Below are 25608 nucleotides of genomic sequence, written 5' to 3'. Positions count from 1 at the left end.
TAGTATCCGATATTGGTCTACATTCATACACTTTATCTATCTATCTATCTATCTATCTATCTATCTATCTATCTATCTATCTATATTTCTATCTTTCTATCTTTCTATATATCTATATAGCAACTGGAGGACATCTTTTTTAAAGTTGCCGGACTATCTCTCAATATTTTCATATATCACGACTGGAAATGTCGACCTGGCTCGGAAATTCAAATGTACTACGGCTGCCCGTGATATATTTATAACATTAACGCATGTAATCTCGGATCTATTAGCTATACAGGCTTTTTTGTATTTAACATAAAGATATGAAAAAAGAAAATTTTGAAGAATTTAAAATAATAATGAATAAATACGCTTCTTAACAAAAAACACTTCTATTATTTAAAAAAAAGATTGAAGAGGTAAATAGGAGGTAAATAGGAGGTAAATAGGAGGTAAATAGGAGGTAAATAGGAGGTAAATAGGAGGTAAATAGGAGGTAATTAGGAGGTAATTAGGAGGTAAATAGGAGGTAATTAGGAGGTAAATAGGATGTAAAAAGGAGGTAATTAGGAGGTAAATAGGAGGTAAATAAGAGGTAAATAGGAGGTAAATAGGAGGTAAATAGGAGGTAATTAGGAGGTAAATAGGAGGTAAATAGGAGGTAAATAGGAGGTAAATAGGAGGTAAATAAGAGGTAAATAGGAGGTAAATAGGAAGTAGATAGGAGGTAATTAGGAGGTAAATAGGAGGTAAATAGGAGGTAAATAGGAGGTAAAAAAATAAAGAAATAAAAATTTAAGTTTATTTTTTGAATGCCCAGCCTTCAAACCTTAAAAGGGATTAGTTTGAGATTTAATTTAGAGTTTTTTGATTTTTTGCAATCAAATCTTTTTATCATAGATTATATTGTTAAGCCTTTAAAATGGGTTGGCTTTGATAGATAGTATTACTAGGTGGTCCAGGGCGTAAAGTGCACTGTTCTCCGTCTGCACTTTTACAATTTCCATTCAAGCACTTTATATGCACTTAACTCTATCCCTGCTGGGTTACTTGAAAACCAGGATATGCTGGGGGGGGGGTCAATTTGACCCCCCCCAATAAATCCCATGTTTTATGTCCAAATATGACAAATGATACATCATTAGAAAGCTCTTGTGCTCGACTTTTAGAATCTGCAAAAAAAATTTGCAAATTTTCAAAAATTGAATTTTTTATCGCAAAATCCAGTTATATAGTAAAAATTTTTGCAAAAAAAAATTGTCCAAAAAATGAAAAATTATACATTGTTGAAAAGCCCTTGACCAAGCCATTTCAAATATGCAAAAATGTTTGCAAAATTTTAAATAACCTGATTTTTAATCAAGAAAAACTAANACTTTTAAACACAAGAGCTTTCCAATGATGTATCATTTGTCATATTTGGACATCAAACATGGGATTTAAAGGGGGGGGTCAAATTGACCCCCCCCCCCAGCAGGAATAGGGTTAATCTGAGCTGAAAACTTTAGAATTATATATCCTAAATCCTGATTGCTTAATCAGAGTATTCAATGTACACACTTTTAACTTTATTCTTAATCCTTTTTTTTGGATATCCCTACCGTATAAAAGTTACGTGTGATAACAATTACAGATACAATGCTTTATCGATTGAACTAATATCCGATTGAATTAAAGTCAGCTGTGTCGGCTTTTAGAGCATTTAATATGAAATATACTTTATCACATTTTAGGACTAACATCATTTTAAACGAGTTTTAACAAACATTAATCCAAAATTTACATTTAATTAATCGATGTTTAGTTCAATTGATATGACATAATTAACACCAGGAAAAAACCGGTTTTTCAAAAGTTGAAGAGTACATCTTTACATTAACCGCTGATTGGTTGAATTTTATACTTCTTTCTTGGATATCGAATTCGTATTAAAATAATCTTGGGTTTAGCAAAACCAGGAGTTTAAGCATTAATCTTGATATCGCATCATTCTAAAGTTTTCAGCTCAGGAGATAAAAAAGAAGTTAACAAGCATTATTTCATCTGGAGATTAAGAAAAAGAGTGGATCAAGCATTAATCCCGATATCCACCATTCAAAAGTTCCAAGCTTTGGTTATATAGTTTGAATTAATTGTTTTTTGTTCTACTTAAGAGTTCTTTAATAAGAGGAGATATATAAGTTTTCACTCTTGTACGTGCACTTTTAATTTAGTTTGACGTGGGCACCCTATAATAAATTAGATATCCATGTTTTGTTTCTTTAAACTAATTATTTTCATTTGTGGATTCTCTGAGAAAGTGACTTGCGCATTTTTTATTTATAAGAAGCATTGTAAAAATAATCGGAATTAAAAACAGTAAATATGACTTTAATCAGATAAAGGTTCTATACCCGGGTGTGTTTATAATTTGGGCATTGTCATCTTTGCACAGAGTGTCACTGGAAACTACGCTTACAGTCCCTTGAATATGTTATTTTGAAGCAAACCCTATTTATTGGTCTAATCGTGTTCATGTATATGTATTATGCAGTACTAAAATTAGGAGACCATTGACGAAGAAAGATGAAAAAGTTGTGTATGTATGAAGTATGATATATCCTTCACGCAAAACTATCAAGAACTAGGTATGCCCCGGCTTATTGGAAATACACTCCGCGAAGTTTTGAGATTAGATGCATTGCCAATAATAAGGTATAAACAGGGGGGATGATAGTTCTCTACCTGTGTGATCAGTTAGCTGCAGTACTTTACACTTACAACTGTTTACTAATATTGATATGCTGTAGGTTAGGCCAGAATCAACTTATAATAAAAAAATATGCAGTAAGCTATCGGTATAGTTGATGGCCTATACAAATAGTAAAGGATTATCGTACACTCTATACACTGTAACCTCGTTGGGTAGAAATGAAAAATTCCAAAAAATCTACATTTGATGGATAAACTTCCAGTCCCAGTGTACATTGGTCTAATCTTGTTTTCAAACATAATTCATCTTATTAAAAAGCTATCATGATTAACAGAATTTTAAATTTAAATATTCAACCGGATAAATAAAGGAACAACAAGGTCACAAAGTTGCACCAATTATGTCGCATACATTTGACATTCGTTTGTTGTCTATAGTTTGCAGAAATATTGGGAAAAAATAATTAGATTTTACTAGTATGGGCAAAAGTTGTTGGGAATTATTTTAAATTTAATTCGCAGTAATTTTCATATTTGTTTTTCGTACGAGTCAAACCTGTAAGTTTCATTTATTTGTAATTTTATCTAATTATTTTTTTTTCATTTCAGGTTAGTTTTTGCTTCCATTATTTGTATCAAAAGACGGCTTGTATAATTACACGAAAGTCAGATTGTATAAAAACAATTTTAATGCTCTTCAAAAAAGCTTGTATAACAGAGGTGACGTAGAAAATTGTGTTCAAGTTAATCAATAAAAAGAGGCCACCTTTAACTTTGGATTTATAACACATCCCGTTTTAATCAATGTCCTTTTTTAAATAAAACGCTATCTTGTTGATATTTTTCCCTTTTTCAAAATATATTTTATTTAGATTTTAGATTTGGTCTCAACTTGTGCCTCACCCTGTTAAAAATACCTGTTACATGCGTAAAGATGTACCATACGCAATAATGCGTATTTCAGATGAACAATACGCAAGACATGCGTACAGATTGAAAATCTGCAAGAGAAGCGTTTATAAGCGTAATACAGATTTGAGTAACATCTGCTTGATTCAGAACATTTATAATTTTACACCATGGCTTTAAACATCCAAAATTGAAGGTTAAATGTACCTACTAACCACCCCCCCCCTCTTTGTGGAATGGCAATTTATTTAGCACTTCTTCTCCTTCCTTTACTTTATGAAGAAAAAACGAAGAAACTAGATAACAAAGGATGGATTGAATTATTCAATTAATGAAGCAGTCTGTTCTATTTATAGCAGGGTTGGATTTATAATTCATTTATCAACCAAATCCGCGTTGTTTAGTTTGAAAATTTACGAGGTATAGCTTGAAAATCCACGAGGTTTAGTTTGAAAATTCCCCCCTCCACCCACGTATTAGCATGTTTCATCTGAGTTATTAGCAACATAATCTCACTGTTTGGCAGATTCAACCGGAATTCACCAACGTTGGGTGTTGGTCTATAACCATGTCTGACTAAGAGTACAAAATTGTGGATTTAACAAATTTCAAAAAAATTGTGGATTTAACAAATTTTCAAAAAATAAAAACGAATAAAGATTTTGTATTTTAGAAGCCTCAAATAAGATTTTTGTTTAATCAACATTTTTGCCTAAATCCTATTGGTTTTTAAACTTTATTTATATTGAAACATACAGACATAACACTAAATTAATATCTCTAGTAGTTGGTTTATATACTACTAGCGTTAATGGCTGCAGATATTAATTAGAGGGCCTATACCATAATGTGTTATCTCATCAGGCTCTACATACTGATACATTCATTCATTCACCCCCCCCCCCCCCTCCCTCCTTCCCCCCTGTCAAAGAGAAAAAATTATTTTACATTAATTTGTAAGAATGGCAATTGTCAAAACTACAATCAAATTGTTGAAATTAAAGGTATGTTTAAACACAACTGTCAATTAGATAATTTAACAACTAACAAATGCTTATAGAAAAACATGAACTAAACAAATCGAGAAAATCAAAAACTTACAAGAAATCCTTGAAAATTATCCAATGAAAGAAACAGAAGTACAGACAAATAAGCAAATGGTTCAGAATTATTAAATTTAAAAACGATATTCTTAAAATTTCTGAACAAACAAACAAATTATTATAAAAAGATGATAAAAAAAACAAAAACAAAGAGACAAAATAAATCTAAAAACAAACAAAAATGAACATCAAATCTAAGAAGATCTACAAACAAATACAAGATCTAAAATGGGGAATAAAAACACACAAACATGATCTACAAAACAGAGAGTTCGATAACAAACAACTCCATTAATGAAACAATCAATTCTAGCAGTATAAACAGTATACACTAGTTTTAGAATCCATGGGAATCTTTATTCAAATATACCTTTGTCATCTAGCAGTAGGGAGTTCAGACCTTATCTTAGAGTATATAATAAACAATATCTATACAAAGAGTTCATCTTAGAGTATATAATAAACAATATCTATACAAAGAGATTATTAAAGTATTCTTAGAGTGTTTTTAGTAAACTAGGCTTTTAGGGTCCTTCCCGCTCCCTTTCATATAAACAATTTTAACTTTTAACTGTTGCTCTGAAAGTCGGCCATTTTAAATCATTTCCAAATTTTTACGGATTTTTCTTTTTTAATTTGCGCATTTTCAAAACAAATCCAACTATTTTTTCAGGATTTTTTCCAGTTTTGATGTTTTATAAACCTTCCCTGGGGTCATGTGAGGTGCCAAACAAAATTTGGGCTCTATTGGTTTTGCTGTTTTGACGTTGACAAGTATTTAGTGCCTTATGCATCAATAAAATTAGTAATTTTCAATGTGTGTATCTTAAATTGAATTTATATATTTCAGTTTTAAAAATATCTCTTACCATTTTCTATTCTCCTAGCGTATTACACACAGGGTTAAGTTAAGACACAGATCTTGAAAACTATAAATCACATAATATTTAACTCTAGATTCAAACATATATTTGAAAATGTTAAATGTTAAATGTTACCCACAGAGAGATGCAATTTGAGATATATTTCAATCGGTTTGTTCATATACGGTGCAATGCTCTCATTGTCATTGCTACTTATATAACGTGTCATTTTTGAAGAAAAACAAAGGAATTGAGTCTTTGGAACAAAATCAAATATTTAAACCTCAATATCTTTACAGCCCGATGTTGTAAACCTTTGATATTTCAAACTTAGATTATTTGATTTAACAGAATTCATAGTTTGAAATATCTAAGGTCTACAACACTTGGTTCCAAAGTTACAGTGATTAGAAAATCAGAGTTTGTGGCAAAGACTCAATTCCTTTACCATCGTCACATTACAATCAGAACACCAAGTATTCGTGTTCTTAGCAACTGTTAATCTCAACTACAAACTAGAAAAGAAGCAGAAGGAAAAATTCATGAGACATCACTGGTACAGCTTTGTCACTTCGTAGATCCTCCAGTTTGATTTTATGAAACAAGTATGAGAAAAGCTTATTTATTTGATTACATACTAGATATTCAAATTTTTTTTTGAACTTTTTAATAACTCATCTATTTTAGAAGTTAGGATTAAAAACATGAAAGATCTATTTCTATTCGATAGAAAAAATAACAACTGAATAGTCACGCAACCTCTTGGAGAAAAAAAAATATTTCAGTAATTTTCTTTAATCGTAATGATCTTGTAGAAACTGTATTTAGTAAAATAGTAGAGATTTCTATATTTCGAAGAGGTAGGTCATTGCTATAAATCTTGTTCTGTCATCATTTACGCGTTTTATTTTTAGCTATACATATGCTTTGTTTGTCTGTTTGTATCCAATAAACGCCAATACGTCTGAACCGATCAGACTTTTAAAAATGTGCCTCCAAAACATTTCGATTTTCGTAAAATGTTGTAAATCCACTGGAAAAAAATTATCCTAAAAACTATGTTGTTATTTTTAAGAAAAATTATTGTGCACAATGAGAAAATTTTCACAGATAAAGCAACAAATAAATATAGGAATAGAGGATGTGCGCAGAGCACCCTTAATTCGTAGTTCCAATAGATTTAATCAAGTTTGATCTGATTCAAGACCAATCAGGGAAGAATGCTATGGCGATTAAAGACAGCGTGACTTGTTTGATCCTTTTTTACTTTGTTGAGTTTTTTTTCTTGATTTCTTCCAGATTTAAAATATCGCATAGTTCAGTTTCACGTTTCAAGAATCATTATTTACAATTGTGTTTGTTACATGGAGTTCACTCGTGTGTGCTCTGAGCAGGACTTTTTAACGTGCGTGAACGCTTTTTTATAATTCTGGTTCACGACGGTTCGTGTATATGTACATTGTACATGCTTAAGGGTGTTTGTCGGTGAATTGGGTGAACATAAGGGGGGGGGGGAAATATTATATGTGATGTAAATCTAAAATTTGAGGTCCAAATTTTTTTGATAATTACTTTAAATATACTTTTTAACAGTTACACTTCAAAAAGCTACAAAATTTCAAAACTTTTACAAATCATGCATATTTTAAATGACAAAATTGTACTGTAATTAGAAACGGACTAATTGTGTGTTGATGTGGACGGTAAATATTAGGGTTCAATCTTTAACACAATTATAGTCTGATTTTCTATCTTCAACATAATTATAGTCTGATTTCTATCTTTATATTTATGCGTCCTGTTCAAGGGAAGTAATTCAAAGTGCAGAAGTTTGTTTAAATATTGTAAGAAATTAGACAATCAGAGTTTAAGGCAAGTAATCACAATCAGGTCCTTTGTTTCTCATTCTTTTTCTAACACGTACAATTTCTTTTATTTTAAATTGTTAGCAAAAAAGATCAAAGATTTGCTTTTAAATCGACCATATTTGTGTTACAGTTTATAATTTTCTACAATCTCTGAGTATTTAATTTGATATGCATTTGGAAATGCATATGTGACAATATTGAAATTTTTCGTCTGCATAATGCGAAATTATTTTTAATATTCTTTAATATTTAAGAAAAAATAAAATTATAAAAATTTCGCATTTAAAAGGTTTTTTTAACTCTTTAATTAATTCAGTAAAGGGACTTTGAGCGTAATTTCAAGTGACCCTACATGCAAAGAGATTTTCATTGGTACCCTTTAAAGCTTTGTCTGATCAAATATGAATTATGTATTAATGTTTAAAATAGTGAAAACAGATTTTTTTAAATTATGGTTTTTTTATTAATGACTAGTGCATTCTACTGCAGGAAAACCTGGAAGATATATAAACAGAATCAAAATTTTCCAAGCTAAAAAGTTTAGTGTCCACATATTGTTCAGATACAGGTTTCAATGGTAGAATTGTGAAGCAGGCATTTTACTTGGAGGATTACTTGAATTTGCACCAACACAGTCTCAAAAATATAATTCCTTTATAAAAGTCTGTGATTTGACCCAAAAGTTTTCAAATACAATGATTTGTTGAATAAATATTTGAATTGTATCAGGAAAGGGGGAAGGGGGGTAATTAGTGCCAAAAGATAACTGTTTATAAAGTGTAAAAGATGTAAATTCTAAAAACATGAGATATAATTAACTAGCTTCGGAACGTACCAAAGATTTAAAAAAAGATCTATATATTCAAAAATATATTTTGAGTTTTTTTTAGTAATTTTGACTTTTGTTTTAAAATTATAAATTATTATTATTATAATTATTACTATTAAAACTATTACTATTAATACTATTATTATTATGATCAATATTATTATTATTGTTTTTATTATTGTTTTATTGTATTCTTGAATTAGTATTTATCTTTCTTTCTACAATCCTTGATTTTCTTGAAGGGAGGAGGAGGAAGGGTAAAACATTGATCTAAATATCATGATTCTTAGATTCTAAAGGGTGTATTCAAATATATTTACTACTCATCTACCTATCTATCTAATCATATACACTATTCATCTATCTATCTCTCTATCTATTCATATATTCACTATTATCTACTCATATATATGATCTAACTATTCATATATTCACTAATCATCAAGCTCTCTTTCTATTATTCAAATATTCACTATTCACTATTCATCTATCTATCTATATATCAATGCATTCATATAATCATTATTATTGGTGAAACTTTGCGACTTCGTAACTCCATTAGTTAACATTTTCACCCACGCGTTAAAAATGTCATTTTTTCTTACAAATTTTTAGAAAAATTGTAATTTAAATCTAAATTAAAATTTACATTTGTTTAATCTGTTATTTTCATATATTTACCAGAAACCTATATATATATATATATTATACCAATATATATACCATATACCATATATACCATATTTATATATACCAAATCTAACTGTTTAATCATCTTTCAATCCTTCCTTATATTCATTCTATTTAAGCTTTGAACCCTTGTAAAATCATTTTTATGTTTACTTTTCTTAATTTTTTAGAATTAATCTCTGCATGCACCAAATGCATTAAATAGCTTGAGAATTGTTTATGCTTGCTACATATATATAGCTGATGTATAAACATTTTACAAATAAATAAAATCAGTCATTAATGTTTATTACCAGAACTTCATACGGAAACTTTTTTTCATCCATTTCATATTACTTTTTTTCTTGCTTAATAATTTCAACCATTAATTCAAGTTTTAAAACGCAACCGTAAAATAAACCTTCAGGAGAACTTCATATTAAAGCTAGGGCACCATCCCCCCCCCCTAATTTTTGTTTTTTAAGAAAGGAAAATTTAAAATTTTTTTAGATATTTAAATTGTAAATTCAATCATTTTAATTAAAAGAAAATTCATTTATTACCATTTTGTATTACAGGGACCGGTAAGTAGGACTGGGCAAAGTTCTGTTAAAGAAATGGAGGATTTCGAAAATTAACGGAAGAGTCCATTAACGAACATAAAAAACCGTTAATTGTTAAATCATTAACGAAACGGATTGGCCGTTTTTGAAAAAAAAATTCTGTAATAATGAAGCCGTTAACAATTGTTGAAACAATCGTTAACTAAAGGTAACTTAAAAAACGGAAAATACCGTTAACGAAACGAAGTTTTTACCCTCTAAAACTAACGGCTATCTGTAATTTGAGATTTTATTTAAAAAACGGTTGGAACTAACCTTTCGAAACGGCTTGAAAAAGTTGGAACGTGTCCAGCCCTACTGGTAAGCAAAATTTCACGAGACTCTTGGCAATGCCCTATTCACAAAGGAACCCTTAAAAGCTTAAAAACTATGAATCAGATATCATTGTTAATATTTTTAAAACCTAATTTTTTTAAACTGTGAATTATCTACAAAAGTGCCTTGTGCATTTTTTCTTAAAGAAAACATACAGGAAGTATCAAAATTAAGCACTTTCCTAGAAAACAATATCTCAAATATATTAATAATCAGTAAATAGCATTTTCAAGGGTACCGAACGTTGTGAATAGGGTATTGTCATCTTTTCATGAAGAGCACTCGAAATTACACGCACTATCTCTTTAAATTATCCAAACATTAAGTTTTATTTATCACTCTTTTAAAAACTAATCTTTATTTGATGTCCTTCAATTCATTGTTTGACATTAATTTTTATCTTTTGGATTGTTGGAGATACGTTCTACAAAACTCCCATTCATCTCGTTTATATATTCATTCATTCATCATTTCCATATGTAACCCATTCATTATTCAACCTTCTCTTAATATTTCTTGTTGACCTTGTATAAAAGCAAACTCCTGATTGTAAGGCAATGAAAGGCCTGATTTTATAAACCTTTAAACCTCTGTATTCAACCCTAAGCCGATATTTATATCTGGGCATAAATAGGAATCATAGTCCAGTACTTGTAGGAGTGTGCTGATATTACTAGATTCTAAAACAGGGTTGACTGTATAGAAAACGTGAATATCTCAACAAAATACCTAAATTTGTCAAAATAAAGTGAAAATGCATGTTTATCATATTAAGTAATCAATTCCAATAAGGATGGGACATTTTGGCACTTTTGTGATAAAGATGTTCAGATCCATTCAGCACGTCTCTTAAAAGTTTCTGTAAAAAAGCAAATCAAAAATGTAAACTTTTTTTATCGCTTTAAAAATGCAGCACATCACGTTTTTGTACATAATGAACGACTAGTGCAAGCAAAAATATTATTTTTCAAAATATGTCGATATTGGTACCAAAAAAATCCGTCTTAAAACACTGAATTAAAAATGTTAAAATCGTAAAAATCGAATAAGTTCTTGGCAAAAAACGTACTTTTCAGCAAAACTTTACCAGAGTCCTCCAAAAATAATAGGTTTTTAGCCATAGATCAACCAATTTTCATTATTTCAAAAAAAAAAACAACTGAGGAATATTCAGTGGTTAGAGGCGCAACCTTCGCCATGTTTTGAAAAAATTGAAAAAACGACTTCCCTTAGTAATTGTTGATTTTTTAAAAAGCTTGCGCTGACTAACTTTTCTAAAAATCAAAAATTTTTGTAAGTTTAATTGAACAATTTTTGCTGCGTGTTGGTAATTTTTTAAGAACAAAATTCATATTATCCCAGGGTTAATTCCAATTATTTTAAGATAAAAAATTTAAATTCATAATGTAATTTTAATTTATGTTCTAGTTTGCCCCCTATGGGGTATCACTCCAGGAGTCTTCTTTGTTTTTATATCTACCATATTTTTCATTAAATTTCAGGGACATTATAGAAATGACAAACATGTTTATTTTTTTAGGTAAGTTCTCTTTCCGCTTCGGTTTCAAGATTATGAATATGGTTCCTCTTAAATCTAGAATAGGATGCCTATATTTCTACTTCTTAAACATACCGTTCGTGTTATACAATACGTTAAGGTTGCTTTTAGACTTGGCCGAATTACTCGTTTACTTTATCAATGCAATAATTGCTCCTTATGATATGAAGATTAAGGTTTGTACTAAAAACACAGGGAAACAGAAAATAATTCTTGACTCTTTTAATAATCCTTATACATATTAACACATAGCACGCAAATCTGCCCCTTTAGTAAAAGTAAATTCAACCTATATGAAGCATAAAGTCTGACCGCGTCAACCATGTTGCACCGGCTAATCCTGTTCACAGAGTTAGGTACAGTACAAACTGGAACCGGAAAGGTTGACCCGGCTCGGAAATTCAAATGTACTACGGCTGCCCTTGATAGCCTCATGTCAGGTTTCAATTAGCCATCTCATCTATTAAGTACGTTGTAATACACTGTTCATAGAACGAGCAACGTTTTAGAAAAATTAACGGAAGAGTCCGTTGACGAACGTTAAACACATTTAATTTTGAAATCGTTATCGAACGGAAATAGTCGAAAAAATAACGGTTATATAACGAACGGATGTGTTTCAAAATAACGGAGACTTTTTTAACGTTTTTTACGTTTTTTGATTTTTTTGAATGTTGAATGTTGAGATGGTTAGTAGTTGGTAAGAAAAAATGGAATAGGAATAGAATTAGAACATTTGTATGAAAATGTGTCTAAAAGTTAAGGCAAACTGACCAAAGACAAATTCTATTTTTCAAATAATTTGTAAAGGGTTTGTGATGTATATTATAAAGAAATTAGAATATAATTAAAATTTTGCAATATAATTTATAATTGTTAAGAATTACAGATATATTTCCAGCCTCAAAATATTCACAAGGGCCTCTTTTTCATTTTATTCCTAAATTTTAAAAAAGGTAAAATGAGACGAAAGATCGCCAATTTTATGCTTTTTTTATTTGTCTAACTTTTTCAAAATATGTGAACAGTCCTGATAATCATGACAAAGGAATATCAAGTAAATACTTTTAAACATTAACATTTGAAAAAATGGATTATTTTTCATGCTTGAACTTGTAATTATTGCATTGACAAAGGGTAATTTGACATACTTTTTCACAACTGGGCATCAATTATTTTTTTATTTGTTTTTTTACCATTTTTGTAATTATTTCATCCGAACAAAATGGCGGACCGATTTCTTTCTGTATTCACGAAGCCTAAAAAAAACCTTCTTTAGTTTTTTTTTTTAACTACTTCGCGCATTTATACATACGTTATGCCGTGATACCAGGCCATGACGAGCTTCTAATTAATGGTGGTTGAGGGAGGGGAAGGGGTGGGCGCGCTGGGGGGGGAGTGGAATTTTTCTTTCTAAAATACAAACAGGCTCACCCACAAAGGATGAAACTTCAGAGACGACTGTACAGAATTGAAATTGTCTGTTTCCTTACGTTTATAATTCCCTGCGACTGTAAACTTCGTTATTTCTTTTCCTTATTATTGTATAGGCCTTAAAAAGATTATATTCAAGGCAGAAGACTTAATTCAAAGTTTCATGTCGTCTTTACAGTCTCATCCTTTGTGTGAAATCCTGTATATATATATATATATATATATATATAGCATTGTACCACGATGATCGTATGAGTTTGTTCCATAGTTTTTTATCATCAAGATGTCCCTTTTCTAAAACATAAAAAAATTTAGTTTTTAGTAAATACACTTTCTTTTAGTAATATTAAACTTGTAAAGTATTGCCTTTTATCCACTCCCAGAAGAGGGAGGGGGGGAGTATCTTGGAAGGAGAGCTTCGCCCCATTCTCAGAAGTCTGAAATTCGTTTTTTGACATCTCATAGATGGACGGACATTTCATAGACAACTATGATAACAGAGATTGAACACTTTTACAGACAGGACATTTCATAGATTGCACATTTAAAGATAGAACATTTCATTAACGGAGATTTTTAATGGATAGGATATATTCTATGAAATGTCCTTTTTATTAAATTTCCTGTCTTTAACATTTGGAACAAAATATAATAAAATAACCTTTTTCTGTCCTCTCCTAACTCTGCACGGCTTCTTCTAATCTGCTGAGTTGGAGGTCTTAATCATAGATTAATTAAAATAAAACACAGAACACTAGATGTTGTTTTTCAAGATTTCAATGAATCTCTTTCACAATAACCCTGAGGCAGCAGCCCGAAAGGGTTTCGCACACTCTACGCCGACTACGCGAAACTCCACTGGGCTGCAGCCTCAAGGTTAATGTGAAAGAGTTTTAAATACTTTATTTTCATTAATTTAGAACGCCACTTTCTTTCCAACGTGTTCTATAAAACTCTTTACTATGTTAAGTTTGGTATTTTTATTTCAATTTTGTTGAGATTCAATAACAATGCTAAAGCATTCATTTCAAAACTTTATTTTAAACGGAAAATGACTTAAATTAAATAATGATAAACACCTCACAAGCAACTTCAAAACGGATTATCCAGGAGATCAGTTTTTAGGCAATACAATGAGTCATGTTTAAGTTTTATAAATTAAAATTTCCAGGCACAGAGCAAGGGAAGATATATATTATATAAACGCCTGTAATTTTATCAAACTTCGTTGTTAAATATGCTTCTGTGCAAATAAAAAATATTTGTTCATAGTTCGCCTTTTCGGCAAAGTTCTCGAAGTGCAATTACTAAAAGCAAGAAATTTAAAAAACGGTACCAAGAGAGCCAGCATTTTCTCTAAACAGGCTGAATTCACAATTGATTTCTTTAAGCCCAACCTAAAATAACAAAACGTATAAACATCAAAAATGTAAATTTCAGACTTTTGGTGTTAAGCATTTAATTCTATCTATTGATTGAATTTTTCTAGTTTAGGTGCTAGCGACTTTTATAATTTTTGTCTGAACATATATCCGATGGAGACCACCATTTTTTCGTTAAATATCCCCATAATTTCATTGGAGACCCCCATATCCCCATATTTTCATTGGTGACTACAGATTTTTGTTGGAGACCCCAAGATTTTTATTGGAGAACCCAAGATTTTTATTACAAACCCCCAGATTTTCATTATTAGACCCCAGATATTGGTTGGGGTTTCCTAATTTGGGGATCTCCAATAAAAATCTGGGTCTCCTTTGAAAATCTGGGGTTCTCCAACAAAAATCTGGGGTCTCCTACGAAAATATGGGGTCTCCAAAGAAAATATGGGAGTTTCCATCGAAAATATGTGGTTTGAAATGAAGATATGGGGGTCTCCAACGAGAATCTAGGGGTCTCCAACTAAAATTTGGGGGTGTCCATTGAGAGTATGAGGGTCTCCAACGAGGATCTGGGGGTCTCCAAAGAAAATATGGACTTCTCCAACGAAAATATGGGGTCTCAAATGAAGCTAGGGTCTCCAATGAAAATATGAGGGTCTCCAACGAGAATCTGGGGGTCTTCAACGAGACGTCAATGGGGGTCGCTAATGAAAGTGGGTCTCCAAGAGTACTCCTATGATGATGATTTCTTTCCAGACTCCTTTATTCCTAATTTGCATTTTACACTGCCAGCTGACATATGTTTAGAAAAAAAACCTGAACAAATGTTCCTACCAAGAAAGTTAGAAGTGCTATTTGAAGAAGATGCATGATAACTAAACCAAAGAAGGATTTTCTTTTCTTTTAAAGGCCAATTTTTTTTATTAAGAAAACCAATCCGAAATTTACAGGGCTGAATTGTCAGCCATATAAACCACAGTTTACAAATATCTCGTTCACAAAAAGAAGAAAAAAAATTTTGGAAACAAAACTTAAAATTTTTTTTTTTTCAATCTTCCCTGACCGAGCTCATGTTGAACATACTATAAAATTTATAAAGGTTAATATTAGGTTAATACTACGAACATGAGATACATTCAATTTCGTGATTTTATCTATTTTACTTTTATATTTTACCTCAAATAGGAATAGTTAGAAAAGTAGAAAAGACCACTTTTTTTTGAAACATACGCAAAAATTAGGGTCGGTTCTGTAATCTAACTATCTATCTATCTAATGGTGTTAGATACTTTCCCAAAGGTATTTTCACAAGGGCTACTTTCCAAGTGACAATTTCCCAAGCGTCAACTTCACACAGGTTATGTTTTGCCTTGTGAGGTACCACAGGCTGCAATGGGGGCCGAGCGCTGTGTCTAGGATGGGCTAGAGGGCCGAGCTCTTCAGCTAGAATTTGGACATTTGGGAAGTTACCAGTTGCCGCTTCGGAAAAGGCCGTTGGGAATTATCTATCTATCTATCTATCTATCTTTATATCTATCTATCTATTTATCTATCTATCTATCTATCGATCTATATATCTATCTATCTATCTATCTATTTTTATATATATATCTATCTATCTGAACACACATCAAAACTGTTTTAAATACAGTATCTTCAACTGTGAATTGGATTGGTTGACCCTATTCCCCTCTAGGTTGAACTCTATGAAATATACTGAGTGCATTTTAAGCATATCTCTCCGTAGCTGCTGCTATATTGCACCATAAACTGCATATTTGTTGCTTCTACATCCACTATTTTTATCTTGCTTACGTAGGAACTAGTTTTGGACGTGAATCATTTACATAAAATGTGTTTTAATTTTCATATTTTTTTCGTGTTTTTAAAAAAAAACGAAATTCAGTAAAAATGTCGCGTGTTGCGATTAAATTTCCTAAAATTAAGGTTTTTAAGACTGACTGATTTTGTTTAAAATGATGAATTTGAATTCCTAAAGAGTAGTTTAACTTGTCACGACTGGTTCAACAACCTTCTCTAGTAATTCAGCAAACTCATTAGTTAACACAAGGTTTATTGAGCTTGAGCAGGAATTGTTAAAGTTTGTTTAATAAAACCGCATTTATAAAGTTTCAACTCCGTCCCAAGGTATTGGGGGATACGATTTTTCTACATTTGACACATGTTCAATGCACACTGTACAGTGGTATTCAATTAACAACTCGTGTGAGTAAGATTGTAAAAACATGAGCGGATTATTAGCTCTATTTATATTCAAGATGATTGAAACTACAAACTTGGCTTTGGTTGCGTATACTTAAAGTACATATCTATAGATTAATGTTTGAAAGTATAAGATATTCACGTTTTATTTGATCTTATATTAAATGTATGGTTTGCTACAGAGTAGTTTAATTTCTTTAATGTTTAATCATGACTTATATAACTGTAATTGCGTAAAATTAAAGAAGGGCATCCCTGTTTCAGAACAGTACTCTGAAACATCTTCCTGATCAACTATTTAAAAAAATATCGATGTTTCTCTATAAAAGTGAATTGTGCATTTCTCTGCATGAAAACATATAGAATTTATCAGAATTAACAGTTTTGAACCCTAGAAAAAAATGAGTTGCAGGGGTACCATTGTGAATCGGCCATTTCCATTTATGCATCAAGTGTCGCTTACAGACCCTTTGAACAATAGAATATGTGTACCCTCAGTTTAGTGTTGTGTACACAGATGTGTCAGATTCGTAGATTTCCCGGGTTCAGGGCTGATTATACCACAAACTTTCCTTTAACATTTAAATTCACCTCAACATACCCAATCTACTCAGCCATCCATCTTCTAAACTCATTCTACCCCCCCCCCCCCCAGCCCTCCTCAGCCATTCCATTTCCAAAAATCCATTTTATATTTTTTAATGTTGATCATATATATTTTTTTGTTTTGAGAAACTCTGCAAACTTGCCAGAAATATAAGTTAGAATTTATTCAAGACTTTACATCAATGTCAAGACTTTACTGACCTCGTAGCTCCTTGCAAAATAACCATTTTTATAATTGATGTGTTAGAAGCGAACCGATTTAAGATTTATTATAAAAGAGCATTTAAAAATTTGATGTTCAGAATATTCTACGAAATTTTTATGATTCTCAGAAAAAAATTTAAAATTTGTCTTTTAAACTTTAAAGATATTCACAATTTTGAAGTTTAAATTAATTTAAGTTAAACACTTTGGAAGAGATATGAATTTATTAGTCAAGAAGGCATTGGAAACATTACTCATTTTTTTCTATTTCTTGATTTTTGATAGAGTTAATATATACATTATTTATTTTATAAATTAACCTATACGATACTTCCCAATTGTTTTACAAGTAATAATGGGTGTAAGGAAACCTATTTTTCACACATCTGACGTGGGATAAAATTTCCGGGGTGGCCTTGAACTTTGAAGGGGGGAGAGAGGGGGTGAATCAACCGTTCTGACCTTTTTAACGCTACCGACGTTGGGGTCTCTGCTTACAATAGACTCACTCTATACATGTACGCTTATATACGCTTCCAGGAAATCATGATGTATCGATTATACGCAAAAATGGACCAGGCTCGTACCCCCTGCAAAATGCATTCGGCGGCTGTTGTAAATTGCAGGAAGATGCTGCTAAAAATGACGCCAGTGGTGCGTAGATAGATGGTAAAGCAAATAATGAGTTTGAACATTTTTAATAAGAAATATTCCAACGTTCCAAACTCTCATTCTTATCTATAACACCCCCCCCTGCCTTTTCATCTTTTCTTTTAAAAATACAAACACATTTTGTCAAATTATTTTTTAATTGTATTTTTTCTTTTCTTTTTTAGGTATGTCCATTTTTTAACCATCGTTAAAAAACTATTTGAAGTAAGTATTAATTAAATTGAATACACTCATGACATTTTTTTTATTTTGGAGTCCATTGTGGAGTTTGACAGATTTAGAATCTGAGGGGGGAGCTTTTGCCTGGAGAAACGTTAATCTTGATTGGGTAATCTAGATTTTTAATGTGGACTCTTTTAAATCTGAAGATTTCTAAGTTAGAATTTAATTTCTTATTATTAAATTATTATTAAAAGCTACAGTATAAACTCCAGATGGATCCGCGAACTTTAAATACACAATTGACTTTCGAAGTGTGGCAAGAGTTTTGCATTATATTTAGGGATATTAACGTTTTCATTTTTCAGAAAAACGATCGTTTCGTTATGATAACGACGACGAAAAATCGAAAAGGAAACGATCGTTTTTAAAAACGAGCGTTTTTTAAAAAAGTTCGTTTTTTAAAAATGGTCGTTTATAAAACGATCGTTTTTCAAAACGCTCGTTTTTATAAAATTCGTCTACCCTTCGTTAACGATCGTTAACGACGGACCTTCGTTAACGATCGTTAACAACGACCCTTCGTTAACGATCGTTAACGACAACTCATCGTTAACGATTGTTAACGACGACCCCTTCGTTAACGATCGTTAACGAAGAGAGGAAACCAACCTGAAGGGCATCTGTACTTATCATTGAGTAGTTTTTAAGAAAATATCAAGGAGTTTTAACTCCCCACAACTGTTAAACTTCATGTAAGACGACATTCAATAAAGTTGCATGTAATTTTTTTTCCAAAAACAACCGTTTTGATAAAGTTCGTCGTTTCGTTAACGATCGTTAACGACAACCCTTCGTTAACGATCGTTAACGACGACCTTTCGTTAACGATCGTTATTGACGATCCTTCGTTAACGATCGTTAACATAATTGTCAAGAAAAAAATTCAAAAATGATCGTTTTTTTAAAAACGATCGTTTTTTTAACAATCGTTTAAAAAACGGTCGCAAATCGTTTTAATAAAAACGATCGTTTTCAAAAACGATCGCTATTCGTTTTATAAAAGTTCAAAACGAGTGGGTCGTCTTTAAAAACGATCGTTTTTTTCTGAAAACGAAACGATCGTTTTTGAAAACGAAACAAAAAACGATCGTTTAACGATCGTCTAACGATCGTTTACAAAAACGATTAACAACCCTAATTATATTTAGCACAATTTATCAGTTAAGTTCTGTAAATCCCTCCAACCAAACCCCGCGATATGATCCCCAAATAATTGACCAATTTGTAGAAATGGCAAGGTTAGAGTAGTTGCCCCAAACTTGAAAACATAGAATAATGAGCAACCCACAACTTTTTGCAGTTAAATTTACAACTAGGGTTGACCTTTTTCGTCGAAATATTTTCCATACATTATGAAACGTTTCGACAAAAACATTGTTTGATTTTTTTTGGATAAAATAAAAATTGTAAGAATCAGTTGATTTAATTTTGAATGATTCCAAGCTAGCAATCCTTAATGCACTAATCATATTTCAACCCTGGAGGTGATTATTCTGTTTTTCATGTTTTGTAGAATTCGAAACCATTTAACTTTAATCATTCCCCCTTCCCCCTTCCTTCTTCAAACGGTCCGATTAGGGGAGGGCCAAAGGTTACTCCATTTCATATCAATATATATTTATATCTGTATATATCATATATATATATATGTTTATAAAAACAAGAAAAATTACTTAGAATTAAAAGAAAAAACTCGAACTAAATCGATTTTTTTCATTTTTTTCTCTTTTTCTCTTTTCTAAAATCCATTTATTGGTATCAATTTTTTGTTTTAGTATTGTTATTGAAATATCTATACAGGGATATCCACAAAGGATGAGACTGTGAAGACGACTAGAAACTCATTTAATATTATGATCCCAAGGTTAAATTTAGTCTTCTGCTTTGAATAAAGTCTTTTCATGGCTTATTTAATGATTTTAAAAAGAAAGAAAGAAGTTTACAGTTGCAGAGCATCATAAACATAAAGATTAAGCTGTTATTTTATTATTTTTAAAAATTTCTTGATTTTTTTTTGCGATTTTTAAATAGCTATTAATTTTTTTGTAATTTCTATTCAGCTATTATTTATTATTTTTGAGATTTCTTTAAATCTATTTTTAGCGATTTTTATATTGCTATTATTTTATTATTTTTACGATTTCTATAAGGTTATTTTTTTATTTTTTTTACGATTTCTATAAGGTTATTATTTTATTATTTTTACGATTGCTATAAGGTTATTATTTTATTATTTTTACGATTTCTATAACGTTATTATTTTATTATTTTTACGATTTCTATAAGGTTATTATTTTATTATTTTTACGATTTCTATAAGGTTATTATTTTATTATTTTTACTATTTCTATAAGGTTATTATTTTATTATTTTTACGATTTCTAGAAGGCTATTATTTTATTATTTTTTCGATTTCTAGATCTTTCTGGGAAAATTAATTAATGAATTTGATGTATCCTTTCATTAAATTGTCAATTGCATCATATTGATATTTCTACTTCAACTTCTTCGTTTCCATAATTGCTGTGGAAATGTATACCCCCCCCCCCCATGGTCAATTACATGGATGCATACACAACTCCGTCCCCTCCCCCCTCCCCGACCCCACCCTGATAGCAATAATAATAATAATAATCATTATAGTCATGAATCGTAATAAAGTCATTATTTTTGACGGATTTCTTCCTCCTCCACATAAATTGTCATTTATCTTGGTATTATCTGTACAAAGACAAGTTAAAAAAACAAACAATTTAAACAAACATTATTGATATCTGGGGTCACCCACAAAGGATGAGACTTCAATGATGACCTAAAAATCTGTAAAAGTAACGAATTTTCGAATTTAGTCTTTTAAAGTTATACTTAATGAAAGAAAGAAAAGAAACAAGCAATTTTACAGCTGCAGAAAACCGAGAATGTCAGAACAGTGTCTGAATAAATCCGTACAGTCGTCTCTAAATTTTCATCTTTTTTGGGAAACCCTGTATCTGAATTATAGGGAGTGTATATAGACCTATATATTCCAATTAATCCTCCTTTTTACTGTGATTTAAAGGTTGCAAGCGCTCAATGAAAAATCGATGAGAATTTTGCCAATTACTTCTCTAAAACCATACCAAAAAACAAATGATTTATAGTGCTGAAAGGTACAGGTAAAGGGCTAGAAAAAAGCAAAGTGAGTGAAAGTCGACCTTGTCTTTAACTTTCTATATTGATACTGAATTAATGCGATTTATAGAGGGGGAGAATAATAATAAAATATTATTGTCGAGTCTATTTTGTAGAGAACCTCTTTATTGGAAATTATCCATTTTCAGCTTTCGTATACTTGTGATGGTTCACTTGAAATTATGTCTACAGTCCCTTCAAGTGATATATACCAAAAATCATAATTAAAAATATTATAACTTTTTACATGCAAAATGTTAACTTGATGTTTCAGTGGTGATAATTTGACAAGTTATATATTATTGAAAACTTTTTTTAAAATCTGCTTTTGGATTAAAATACACAAAATGCCTTTGGAAAAAATTAAAAACTCCTTTTGAGTCATTTTCATAAGACTTTGAATTTGTATTTTCGTTTAAAAAAAAAAAAAAAACATAAGTTACAATTTTAGTGCCATGTACAAGTAATTTCAGTTGCAATATTGATGTGTTGCATTTGTTCCTTACTATTTGTTTGGTTAAAGCCCAATAAAGAATCTGTGTAACCCATATTTACGACATGGTCTCATTATTGGATAATTTTACCCCTTCCGCTCATTCAACATAACACGGAAGGAAGGAAGGAACAAAGACCATAGAGTTCTAAAGAGAAGATGTAAAAAATATTCTGGAATTTAAAAATTGATCCTAAATGTCATTTGGAGAGGTCTAAACCTATGTGCACCCAGAAAGGTTTATAACAATTAAAATCTACGTCGGAAAAAAACTATAAACGTCGCAATCAAAGTTTCGCATATTTTTCTATTTAAATTGGCGCATTTTCAGCAACAAAAAATGTCGAATTTTTTTCCGGTTGAAATTTTCAAATTTGATTGAGAATTAGAATTAAGATTCAGCCTGCTTGTAAAAAGTCTCATAATTCTTTAAGACAGGGTCGACTTTGAAGTGTCGCAACGCCTTACAAGGTTTGGATTTTACCGCTCTAGCACACTTATGGTTTTCTGTAGCACTTTACATGTACATTAAAGCACGTATAGCACTTGTTGTTAGCTTTGATTTTTAAGAAGTAATTGGCAAAATTCTCATTGATTTTTGCTTGAGAGCTTGCAACGTTTAAATCACAGAAAGTAAAGGAGATAATTTCAATATCTTGAGGCACTGATTTTCAAAATCATGCAGCGAGAGAACCTTATAAATTGTTCTGAGAAAAATATTCTAACGAATTTGTTTGATTTGACATTTTATTTTACTCCAGTTTTCCTTGTTTAATAATATAAGACAAGGTCATGATTTCCTTAAATACCAATTAATAAATTAAATTGTCAAATTCTTTTGTTGACAATTATATAATGTGTTTAATTGTTGAACTGACGGTTAAATCCTTGATAACTCAAGATTTGACATGGGTTTCTTAAACATTAAGTGCGCATACGTTGTATGATTCAAACCTATACAAGGATTGCCTGGTGTATATTTTATTTGTACCAGCCCATCTAGTGTACCTATGATTGACCGAACGCGTTTTATCACTTCTGTATGCCAAGTCAATTAGCACCTGATCCAATCAGGGTTCAGTTATGTGTTTGTTGTCTATTCTGAACCAATAGAAATAGTATGGCGGTAACATCTATCTATCTCATTATCCAATTAGAGTTATGAATCCTTCTATCAGCGTCATCATCAGTAAATGGAAATATTTACTTCTACTGAAACTATAGTGTTATACAACAGAATTAGGCGGATTCAAGAAGATGTAATTCTAATTGGCCTTTTATTAGTATAACCGATTCACTATGCATGGTACCCAATTAAACATGTTATTCAAGATGGATAAACAGCGGTATCTTCCTCATTTTAACTTAGAAATATTTTCAATGGTTTCTGTTTTTCTTTCTCATTTAAACCCTTAAGATTTTCATTTCAAACTTGAAACTGTCTAAACTTTTGCTTTAATAAAAAAAATTTAAAGAAAAAAAATAGTTTTTATCTAAGTAAAGTCATAATTGGGTCTTTGATTTTCCATTTAAAATTAAACAGGGGGAGAGAAGGGGGGAATTAAGAGAGAATGGGGGGGAAATGTTGTTTGTTGATCTTACATTTTTTCTTCTAGGGAAAGAGTTTAAGATTTATTGACAAAAGCGTAAATATCGTTAAAAGTGACGTTGGTAAAAATATTGTTAACGATTCTTTGAAGAGTATGAGTTGAGGATTTGGTACAAAAGGGCTCAGTTCCTTCAAATGGTCTGAATATCCTTTAAATAGGTTCAATATTAGACACACTTTTAAAACCAGTCATCCTAAATTGATTTGAGTTGATCAAAAAACATGCTTAACAATCTAGAAACAATTAAAGTATCAACAAAAATATATCTGAGAATTTGTACTTTGTACGACTTTTTTTTAATACGAATGATTTTTGTTCTAATTTGAGAATCTAGGCTTTTAGAACGCTTCGCGTCCATCTTCTATTTCAATTATGAACATTTTCTCTTTTTATTCATTGTAAAACAAAACAAAAATTTCGTGAATTTTCAAAATTTTCTAAACCTAGAAAAAAAATACAATTTTTAGGAGGGTATAAAACAAGATTTTTAAAATGTTTATTTTAGAAAAAAGAGCAAAACTTCTGGTTAATATTTTACGTAAAAGAACCTCTGTTTTAGCAGAACATATCACATATTAGTAATAAATATCTAAGGTTTGTGAAAACTTTAAAAGTTTAAAAAAAATTTGCCTAAATTAAATTCAGATACAGAAATCATTAAAATGGAGCCTAAACGTCGGACTAAATCTTTTAACTATAAATAGCATTAATTTAAATACCTCCAATACAACAGGACCGTTGAAGAAGTTCTAGGGTTAAAGCGGTTGTCAAATCATCTGCAACGGAATCTCGAGGGTTTTTATTTGTCAATGATATGAACCAAAAGTATCCATTGCTTCCATAAAGTGTCAGAGAAACACCGCATTCAATTAGAACAATAAATAAGAAAATGTTCAGAACACAGATGAAGACTGGAGAGGAAAGAAGCTAGCTTCCAGCGTCAGAAAAAGTGTGAGCTTTCATCTCATATTTGAGATCATCTTGTCCAGGATCCACAATCACCTTTGTATCACCTTTAGGTGCCATCGTAACTTTTCTGTGAATTTGATACGATTGCGAATTTTTCCGAAATTATGCGCGGTTGTCCTTTTTTATTCTTATAAAATCAATTTTATTAATTAACTTTATTAGCAAAAAATCACAAAACCTTACACATATAATAGATTTAATAACTAAGTACTATCCCATCTATAAATTTCAATTATAGATAAAAGATAATTTTCAAATGTTAAAACATAAAAAGTGAGTGGGAAAAAAATGCATTACCTAATAGACTTCTTTATAGCACTGCAGATGTGAATATAAAGTATAATATTGAAATGGATATTCATAATTAGAAGATATTTATTATCTTTGAATTTAAAACTAATTATAAATTTGATCATGTTCTAATTTAAAACAAACATTATCAAATAAAACCTGTTTTTTACAAGGAAGAATTCGTATTGATATCTATTGCAAATATGACCTTTGGTTTTACGTGTCATTGAGCTGTTTCATTTCAAATATTGGCATCTGTATCTTTACAACGTGATATAAAAAAGTATCATTAAAAATTATAACAAATGCTACCATGTTTCTAAATTTTCATGATCTTTAACGTTTCCCCACCAAAAAAATACATACCTTGCAAAATTTAAGTAAAAACTATTTTAAACTGCAATCTTACATGATTTCAATTATATTTTTGAAGAGCTATTAAAAAGAACAATCAAATTGTAATTTCTTATTTTCAACAAATTAAATTTGTTTCTCTAGATTGGGGCGTAAAGTCAAAACTAGAAGAGTTATACGACGAGGTCACAAACCCGTACAAGTAAAGTCACATGATTATGAATTTTTTGGAGTGATACATTCTGTATTAACCAATGAATACAAGTTTGAAGTTAAATGTTTTGTATTAACCAATGAACACTTATAGTTTGGAGTCATATGTTTTGTATTAACCATTGAACACTAGTTTGGAGTAATATGTTCTGTATTAACCAATGAACACTAGTTTGGAGTAATATGTTCTGTATTAACCAATGAACACTAGTTTGGAGTAATATGTTCTGTATTGACCATTGAACACTAGTTTGGAGTAATATGTTCTGTATTAACCAATGAACACTAGTTTGGAGTAATATGTTCTGTATTAACCAATGAACACTAGTTTGGAGTAATATGTTCTGTATT

At 30.6% G+C, this 25608-nt stretch overlaps 1 protein-coding gene and 1 long non-coding RNA gene across 2 annotated transcripts in view; one reads left to right on the top strand and one right to left on the bottom strand.

The window, feature by feature from the left end:
- The window catches only part of LOC111695678 (uncharacterized), a gene marked incomplete in the record, with an annotated part of 67927 nt that overhangs the window by 4634 nt on the left and 37685 nt on the right, over positions 1 to 25608 (top strand).
- Positions 12226 to 13143, bottom strand: LOC111695679 (uncharacterized). The gene is made up of 3 exons (XR_002763924.1): positions 13087 to 13143; positions 12610 to 12672; positions 12226 to 12353 (listed from the first exon to the last, which is right to left on the bottom strand). It is a non-coding gene; the product is annotated as an uncharacterized LOC111695679 (long non-coding RNA).

The sequence above is a fragment of the Eurytemora carolleeae genome, unplaced genomic scaffold, assembly GCF_000591075.1.
Source record: "Eurytemora carolleeae unplaced genomic scaffold, Eaff_2.0 scaffold166, whole genome shotgun sequence".
Taxonomy (NCBI): Eukaryota; Metazoa; Arthropoda; class Copepoda; order Calanoida; family Temoridae; genus Eurytemora; species Eurytemora carolleeae.
This window is presented reverse-complemented; position numbering and strand designations above follow the sequence as displayed.